The 8,992-nt window shown below is 42.9% G+C and overlaps 1 pseudogene; it reads right to left on the bottom strand.

Annotated features, from left to right (window-relative positions):
* Window positions 1-8,238, bottom strand: part of LOC104987912 — a 13,353-nt pseudogene extending 5,115 nt beyond the window's left edge.
* Window positions 8,239-8,992: the final 754 nt, after the last annotated feature.

Here is an 8,992-nt window from a genome sequence, read left to right as displayed (position 1 = left end):
CGCAAATGCTACCCACTAATACTATCACCTCGGGTATGAGGTTTCAACACAGGAATTTTAGGGGGACTGGACATTCAGCCCACAACAGTTGGGGATCTGGATAGGCCCCCCCGCCAGCCTGAATGAAGTCCTCGTTGAAGGATGGCACATGGCAGGTCCTGCCAACAGGAGGCTGTTTTTCTTCAGGAAGATGCTGCCCTGTCCTTAGGGGTGGGGTAGGAGAGTGCCTCACTGCCCGCATGGCTCAGCTGCTGCCTCTGTGTACACTGTGTTACCCAGAATCCAGGGACAAAGGGCTCTGCCTCTCAGGGCCAGTGGAGCTGGACAAAGTGGAAAAAAATTCTCATTTGCTCCTTCTTGATGCATCATCTTCAGTTTATCTGGGACATTTTTCCAAAGAAGACACACAGATGGCCAACAGGCACATGAAAAGAGGCCCGGTATTTCTAATCATGAGGGAAATGCAAATCAAAACCATGTATGCCTGTGGTGGATTCATTTTGATATTTGGCAAAACTAATACAATTATGTAAGGTTTAAAAATAAAATAAAAAAAATAAAAATAAAAAAAATAAAGCTTATGACATGTAAATCAGTGAGGGGAAGAAAAAAAAAATAAAATAAAATACTTTAAATTATAAAAAAAAAAAAACCACAATGAGATACCACCTCACACCTGTCAGAATGGTTGTCATTAAAAAAATAATAACGAATGCCAAGTGTTGGTGAGGATGTGGAGAAAAGAGAACCCTTGTGCACCGGTGGTAGGAATGTAAACCCATGCGGCCACTATGGAAAACAATATGGAGGATCCTCAAAAAGCTAAACAGAGCTACTGTTTGGTCTAGCAATTCCACTCCTGGGCATGTATCCCAAAAGGAACCAAAACAGTAATTGGGAAAAAAAAACACACACCCCAGTATTCATTGTAGCACTGCTTATAATAGCTCAGACATGGAAGCAACCTAAGTGTCCATAAGCAGATGAATGGATAAGGACAATGTGGTGTGTATATACGATTGATATTGCTGCTGCTGCTGCTAAGTCACTTCAGTCGTGTCCGACTCTATGTGACCCCGTAGACGGCAGCCCACCAGGCTCCCCCGTCCCTAGGATTCTCCAGGCAAGAACACTGGAGTGGGTTGCCATTTCCTTCTCCAATACATGAAAGTGAAAAGTGAAAGTGAAGTCACTCAGTTGTGTCCGACTCTTAGCGACCCCATGGACTGCAGCTTACCAGGCTCCTCTGTCCATGGGATTTTCCAGGCAAGAGTACTGGAGTGGGGTGCCATTGCCTTCTCCAACCATTGATATTACTCAGCTATAAAAGAATTGAATCTTGCCATTTGCAATAACATGGATGGACTTGGAGGGTATTATGCTAAGTGAAATAAGTCAGAGAAAGACATTTAAATGACGCTAAAAAATAAAACAAACTAGTGAATATAACAAGAAACAGACTCACAGATATAGAGAACAAAACTGTGGTTACCAGTGGGAACCAGAGTGACGGAGGGGCAACGTAGGGAGAATGGAGGAGTACGAGGCGTGAACTACTAGGTATACAATAAACCAGCTAAAAGTTCCCTGACCCAGGAATATAGCCAGTACTTTATAGTAACTATGAATAGAGCATAACCTCGTAACAACTGTGAATCACTATGCTATACGCCTGAAACTGATATAATATGGTAAATCAACTGTGCCTTCCCCCAAAATTGATATACCTACGGCACCTTCATATCTAGTTATTAATATGTAGAGGGCACAAGATGTAAAAGTAAAATATTATTACTATTTAAACAGGCTTATCAACAACATGAATTAATCTTTCCTTGGTGGATAAATGTCTAATTTCTTTAATAGCAGCTACTAATTAAGCAACCCAATAGTTTGATGTGACATTAACTTTGTTCTGGTCTTCCCTCATTGCTCAGTTGGTAAAGAATCCACCTGCAATGCAGGAGACTCCAGTTCAATTCCTGGGTTGGGAAGATCTGCTGGAGAAAGGATAGGCTACCCACTCCAGTATTCTTGGGCTTCCCTTGCGGCTCAGCTGGTAAAGAATCTGCCTGCAATGCGGGAGACCTGGGTTCAATCCCTGGGTTGGCAAGATCCCTTGGAGAAGGGAAAGGCCACCTACTCCAGTATTCTGGCCTGGAGAATTCCATGGACTGTATAGTCCATGGGGTCGCAAAGAGTCGGACTTTCACTTTTTTTCTAACCTTGTTCTAAAAGAATCATTAAGGTGTAAAGTTAATAGTTTAGAAAGCACCTGGACCCCACAGTCAAAGCCTGTTTCATGGAACTGTCTGTCCTTTATCCATAAGAAGTTGAGTTTATGTAGGATCATCCACAGCCTGGAAATCTGACGTTGAGAACAAGTGAGCAGAGTGTTTCTTGAAAATTCTCCAATCTGGCATCTTTTCTTCTCACTTACAAATTCATTCTGAGCAAACATTCACATTTGGCAGTGTTTTGATGTGGAAATCCTTCCAGATATTTTGCATTTTGACAGCAAGCTCCAGAGTTGAACTGCGCCTAGGCTGATTGGGCAAATTTAGGTCCTGAGATGGAGCCGCCGAAAGGGTCTGCTCAGGTCCCACAGAGCCATTGTTATAAATGTGCAGAGACAGTTACTCAGTGAGTCACCGAGGACAGGCTGTACCTGGTTCTGAAGCTTTCTTCTCTGTGACTGTCTGTAATTTTTACTTCTTTGCCTGCCTTTACTGTATCCTTTTTTAATTTTCAGGAGTCTTGTAAGAAACAGTCATTGAACTTTATTCCTGAGTCAAATGTGGCTTTGCTGTAATGATGCCAAAAGTCTTAAGGAGCAACATGAAGTCAACTGAATCATTATTCCCCAGTGCTTCAGCCCTTTTCAAGGTTCAGAGGGAAGAGACTTCATACATTTAACATACATGTTGCTGAGCTTGAGTTTGGCCCTCTGGTTGTGCAAAAATTCAGAATGTATCTGATACACTAGAAATAGGTTTCAGGGATCTTTTACTGTAAGCCCTTTTTGAAATAATCACAGCAGATAGCTTATAGAAATCGTTATCACAGATGCTATATGTTCCATAATATTACAATATAATCTTCCAACTAAGGGAAGACTGTTTTCATTTTTGTGAGATTATGTGTTCAGGGTTCACAGCAATTCAGGCCAGCAGATCACACTCTGCCTGTGAAATCCCACTGAAGACACAGTGGCCGTGCCAGAAGCACAGCCCTCGGAGGAACAGACAGGAAGTTGGAGACTCTGAATTTTATGAGCCGGAAATGTCACTGAATTGTATGTTTCCAGTAAAGACTGATATTCTGTTGGGTAGAGCAGGGGCCCTGCTTAGCTGCTCCCAAGTGGTTCTGGAGCACACACTGCGGAAGGCTGTCCATTCCTCAAAGACAGCTCTCCACCCTTGCAGGAATCGGCCCTGCATTTCAGCCCCCATGCCAGGAGACCCCACAAAAGTAAGGCAGCTGGATCAGCTGCTTGTCTTTCATGAGGGAAGGAGCTGGACCAGTGTCCTTCTCCAGCCCTCCCATGTCCGGGGCTGCAGAGACGTGCCTGTGAAACGGGACCAGCACTGCCCTGCGGAGCTCCTGAGAGGGGAGAACACTGCACATGGGCCGCGTGGTGTGTGTTTGTGAAATAAAACATGGAATTCATTGCTTGGTCTCGGCAGAGCCTGATAAAGCCTTGGGAAAACAGAAAACAGTGAAAGTGTTATTTGCTCAGTTGTGTCCAACTCTTTGCAACCACCTGGACAGTAGCCTTCTAGGCTCCTCTGTCCATGGACTTCTCCAGGCAAACATACTGGAGTGGGTTGCCATTCTCTTCTCCAGATCTTCCCTACCCAGAGATCGAACCCAGGTCTCCCACATCATGGGCACATTCTTTACCCTCTGAGCCACCAGGGAAGCTTGAAAAACATAGAAGCAGATCTTAAATCCAACTTTCCATTTACAAAAGTAGACAGAGAGCAGTGAGAGAAAAGAATCCAAAGAATAAACACCTCTGAGGTTTTACGTTTTTTTGTTTTAGACTCCACGTAAAAGAGATTGTACAGTATTTTTGTCTTTCTCTGACTTATTTCCCTTGGCATAATGCCCTCTAGTCCATCCATGTTGTCACAAAGGGCAGGATTTCCTTCTTTTTTTTATGGATGAATGATATTCCATTGTGTGTATATGTACATACGTGTATGTATAATTACATATATATATTTATATAGAATTTCACATCTTGTTTATCCACTCATCCACCAATGGACACAGGTCGTTTCCATGTGTTGGCTGTTGTGAATAAGGCTGCAATGATCACGAGGCCCATGAGGTTTTATAAATTGCTCTTTTAATCTGGAAAATTTATAGTTGCCTTGGAAAAAGTCCCTGCCTTCATGGAGCTTACGTGCTAATGGAAGTAGACAAACAGCAGACTTAAACAATACATACATGAGACACTTTCCCATCATGATAAGTACTGAAAAGCAAACGGGGCAACAGAAGAAGAGCAACAGAGTTGGCCCTGTTCTTTAGGGTGGGCAGTGAGGGAAGGGCCCTTTCAGAGGAGGGTTGCAGCTCAGACCATGGGGCAGAGGTCCTGTGAAGCCTGGAGAGAGCCCAGGCAGAGGCCGGGGGCTGAAAGAGGAGGGCCTGGGGCCTGGGGAATGGGCCTCTGAGAGGGAAGCCCTGGTATCTGTCACTGGCCTTAGTAATGGGCTTATTTGGCCACCAGAGGAAATCAGTGTGACTGAAAGTGTTGTTTTAGTGTTGTGTCCCTGAGGTCCCAGAGACAGCTAGAGCCAGATCCTGCAGTGTTTTACTTACGAATGACAAGGAGTTTCTGTTTTAATTAGAATAGGCAAACTTGGAAAGGTTTTCAAGAACAGGATATGTAGTGTGAAATCGTGTGGCATTGCCAGATTGCAGTAATGTGATTTGTTTTAAAATGATCAGTGCTGATATTTAAGGGTTGTTGTTATCAGTCATTAAGTCCTGTCCAATTCTTTGCTACCCCATCAATGCACGCCAGGCTCCTCTGTCCTCCACAGGACAAATTCATGTCCATTGAGTCAGTGATGCTATCTAATCATCTCATCCTGTTACCCCCGTCTCCTTCCTGCCCTCAATCTTTCCCAGTATCAGGGACTTTTCCAGTGAGTTGGCTCTTTGCATCAGGTGGCCAAAGTATTGGAGCTTCAGCATCAGTCGTTCCAATGAATATTCAGGACTGATTTCCTTTCAGATTGACTAGTTTGATCTCCTTAGTCCTAGGGACTCTCAAGTCTTCTCTAGCACCACAGTTCGAATGCATCAATTCTTTGGTGCTCAGACTTCTTTATGGTCCAGCTCTTACATCCATACATGATTACTGGAAAAACCATAGCTTTGACTACATAGACTTTTGTCAGCAAAGTGATGTCTCTTTTAATACATTGTCTAGGTTTGTCATAGCTTTTCTTCCAGGAAGCAAGCGTCTGTTAATTTCATGGCTGTAGTCACTGTACTGTCAGAAGTGGTTTTGGAGCCCAAGAAAATAAAATCTGTCATTGTTTCCACTTTTCCCCCATCTGTTTGCCATGAAGTGATGGGACCAGAGGCCATGATCTTAGTTTTTTAAAGTTGAGTTTCAAGCCAGCTTTCCCTGTCCACTTTCATCCTCAAGAGGCTTTTTAGTTCCTCTTCACTTTCTGCCATTAGAGTGGTATCACCTGCATATCTGAGGTTATTTGTCCTGGAAATCTTGATTCCAGCTTGTGATTCATTCAGCCCTCCTTATCGCATTATGTACTCTGCATATAAGTTTAAATAAGCAGGGTGACAAATATACAGCCTTAATGAACTCCTTTCCCAATTCTGAACCAGTCAGTTGTTCCATGTAAGGTTCTGTTGCTTCTTGAACTGCACACAGATTTCTCAGAAGATAGGTAAGATGATCTGGTATTTCCATCTTTTTAAGAATTTTCCAGTTTGTTGTGATCCACAGTCAAAGGCTTTAGTGTAGTCAATGAAGCAGATGTTTTTCTGAAATTCCTTTCCTTTTTCTGTGATCAGATGTTGGCAATTTGATCTCTGGTTCCTCTGTCTTTTCTATCCAGCTTGAATATCTGAAAGTTCTTGGTTCATAGACTGTCGAAGCCTGGCTTGGAGAATTTTGAGCATTACTTTACTAGGGTGTGAGATGTATGCAATTGTGCAGTAGTTTGAACATTCTTTGGCATTGCCTTTCTTTGGGATTGGAATGAAAACTGACCTTTTCCAGTCCCGTGGCCACTGCTGAGTTTTCCAAATTTGCTGGCATATTGACTGCAGCACTTTCACAGCATCATCTTTTAGGATTTGAAATAGCTCAGTTGGAATTCCATCACCTCCACTAACTTTGTTCACAGTAATGCTTCCTAAGACCCACTTGACTTCACACTTCAGGATGTCTAGTTCTAGGTTAAGTCACCACACCACTGTAGTTATCCAGATCAATAAAATCTTTGGGGTTCAAACATACTCTCAAAATCTGACAAGAAACAGAATATTTACATCACCCCAGATTGTCTTCTCAAAAGATACTTCTAATTTAAAAAGAAAAAAAAAACCCAAACAATTTACAATGAAGAAACGAGAACACCACCTTACTCAGGTGATAAAGTTCAACCTCAGCAGTAAAGGTCAGGTTCATGACCCCCTGGTGTGATGCGCTGAGGACACAGCCTCACCTGTGCTGCTGCTGCCAAAGAGTACCCAGAATCCAACCACAAAGATGTCAGACAGACACAAGTTGAGAGACATCTCCAAAAGCAGTGGCCTGCACTCCTTAAAAATGTCAGTCACAAAAAGATGAGAAAAGACTGAGGAATGCTCAAGACTGAAGAGGAGAGACATGAAAACTAAATGCAACTTGTGATCCTAAAGCAGAAACATGAATTTCTTAGTTTTACTATGAGCATTATTGAGACATTTGATGAATTATGAATGTCTGTAGATTAGGTAATGAATAACTTAAAAAAAAAATTAATTTTGGCGGTGCTACTGCATGGCAGTGAGATCTTAACTCCCCAACTAGGGACTGAACCCATGCCCCCTGCAGGGGAAGCACTCATTAACCGCTGGACCACCAGGAAAGTCCCTGAATTTTTATGAGTAATTCTCTGGTTTTATATGAAAGCTATTGGATTTAGGACATAAATGGTATTAAGGACATACTTATAAGTAAAGGGGCATCCTGTCTAAGTGTCTTAAATAATTAAAATTTTATAGAGAATGTTAAAAGCAGATTTGAGAAAGCCTAACAAAGGAATTTGAGTGAAGGGTCAATGAGAATTATACTAATCTAACAACTTTTTTGGGAGAAGGCAATGGCACCCCACTCCAGTACTCTTGCCTGGAAAATCCCATGGATGGAGGAGCCTGGTAGGCTGCAGTCCATGGGGTCGCTAAGAGTCAGACACGACTGAGCGACTTCACTCTCACTTTCCACTTTCATGTATTGGAGAAGAAAATGGCAACCCACTCCAGTGTTCTTGCCTGGAGAATCCCATGGACAGAGAAGCCTGGTGGGCTGCAGTCCATGGGATGGCACAGAGTTGGACACGACTGAAGCGACTTAGCAGCAGCAGCAGCAACAACTTTTTTTAAGTCTGAAACTTCAAAGTTTTAAAAGTTGAGTTGCAGAGTTATTTAAGAAATTACCTCAGACTTAATAAGTAACAGCACTTTCTTAAACTAAACATTTCCTAACTTCATTCTAAGAGAGTTACATTTTGAGCATCTTCAGTCTTGCTGATCTTTGATTCCTTGGGTGGAGGTGGTTATATTTATAACAGATGCTAGGAGTATCTGTGTCTGTGTCTAAATCCAGTAAGGATGCTCCAACTAGTAAGTCTGGGTGAAAATTAGAGGGAAAAATTCAAATTCAATTACATTATTTTATAGCATTTGAAACATGTACTTGTAGGAATTAAGCTGAATTGTACCGTCCTAACAAGAAAAATTCTTCGTTTGCAGGGACACTTGGGCAGGGACCACGTGCCAGCCCGGTGCATGGGTCAGGAAGAAGAGGAACCAGGACCCTGGCCTGGGCCGCCCATACCTATGCTCAACAAACCACATTCCACAGCTGGGAAGGTGCCATCCTTCCTGCCCCAGCACTTGGGGGTGAGTCCACACGCTCACCCTCCAGCTCCAGCTCTTGGAACTGGGTCTGGCAGAGCTCTCCAGGGAGACGCACTCTTCCTCCTCCATCTCACTGCCTGTAGACCTTTCTGTCCCGGCTCTGCCAAAAGGACAAACCCCCTACCCCCCCCCCCGGCGTCTTGGGGACCCCCCCAGACCAAAAGGGACCAGAAACGTGCCCTAATAAACTTGGATCCTGCACAACAGAACCCTCATTGGGTTCATTCGACTCAAATTCCCTTAAAATCGAACTTCATCTGCAGCCTTCAGTTCTATGTTGTTACTGAATTAGAGTTCAGAAAAACATCATTAATGTGTTACTTCAGGGGAAGTCAAAGGTGACACTGCTCGGGTGACCTCAAATTCCACCCCCCACTCCCAATGTAATGCTGTTTAAGCACTCAATTCGGTCTGGACACTTTCCCAATAAATAGTGACTAAGTTATAAAAAGGCCAAACTCACAGAGTGACACGTTTCAGGGATTACTTGTTACAGTCGTATTTCTGCCTGAGATTGCAGCCAATAGTGGTTTTATGAGAATGACTGCTAAAACCGAAATAATTTTTAAATATGATGAAACTTATTAGTGACTTATAGAAAGTAATTAGCATCATGAATTTCCATAAAAGCAGTGTTTATTAAAGCTTTTTTCTTAGTGAAAAATGCCAGATAACCAAGTATTACTTATTCTATCACTTATTGAGGAAGAAGCTTTACACATTAGAGCAAAGCAATACAAGTTAACATGGAACCCCATTGTTACCAGCCTCTTGTAGGCAAGAAAACAAGCCTGGAGGACTCAGCAGGGCCCGTCGCCTCCTC

Source organism: Bison bison, unplaced genomic scaffold (assembly GCF_000754665.1).
Source record: "Bison bison bison isolate TAMUID 2011002044 unplaced genomic scaffold, Bison_UMD1.0 scf7180017864108, whole genome shotgun sequence".
Classification (NCBI taxonomy): domain Eukaryota; kingdom Metazoa; phylum Chordata; class Mammalia; order Artiodactyla; family Bovidae; genus Bison; species Bison bison.
This window is presented reverse-complemented; position numbering and strand designations above follow the sequence as displayed.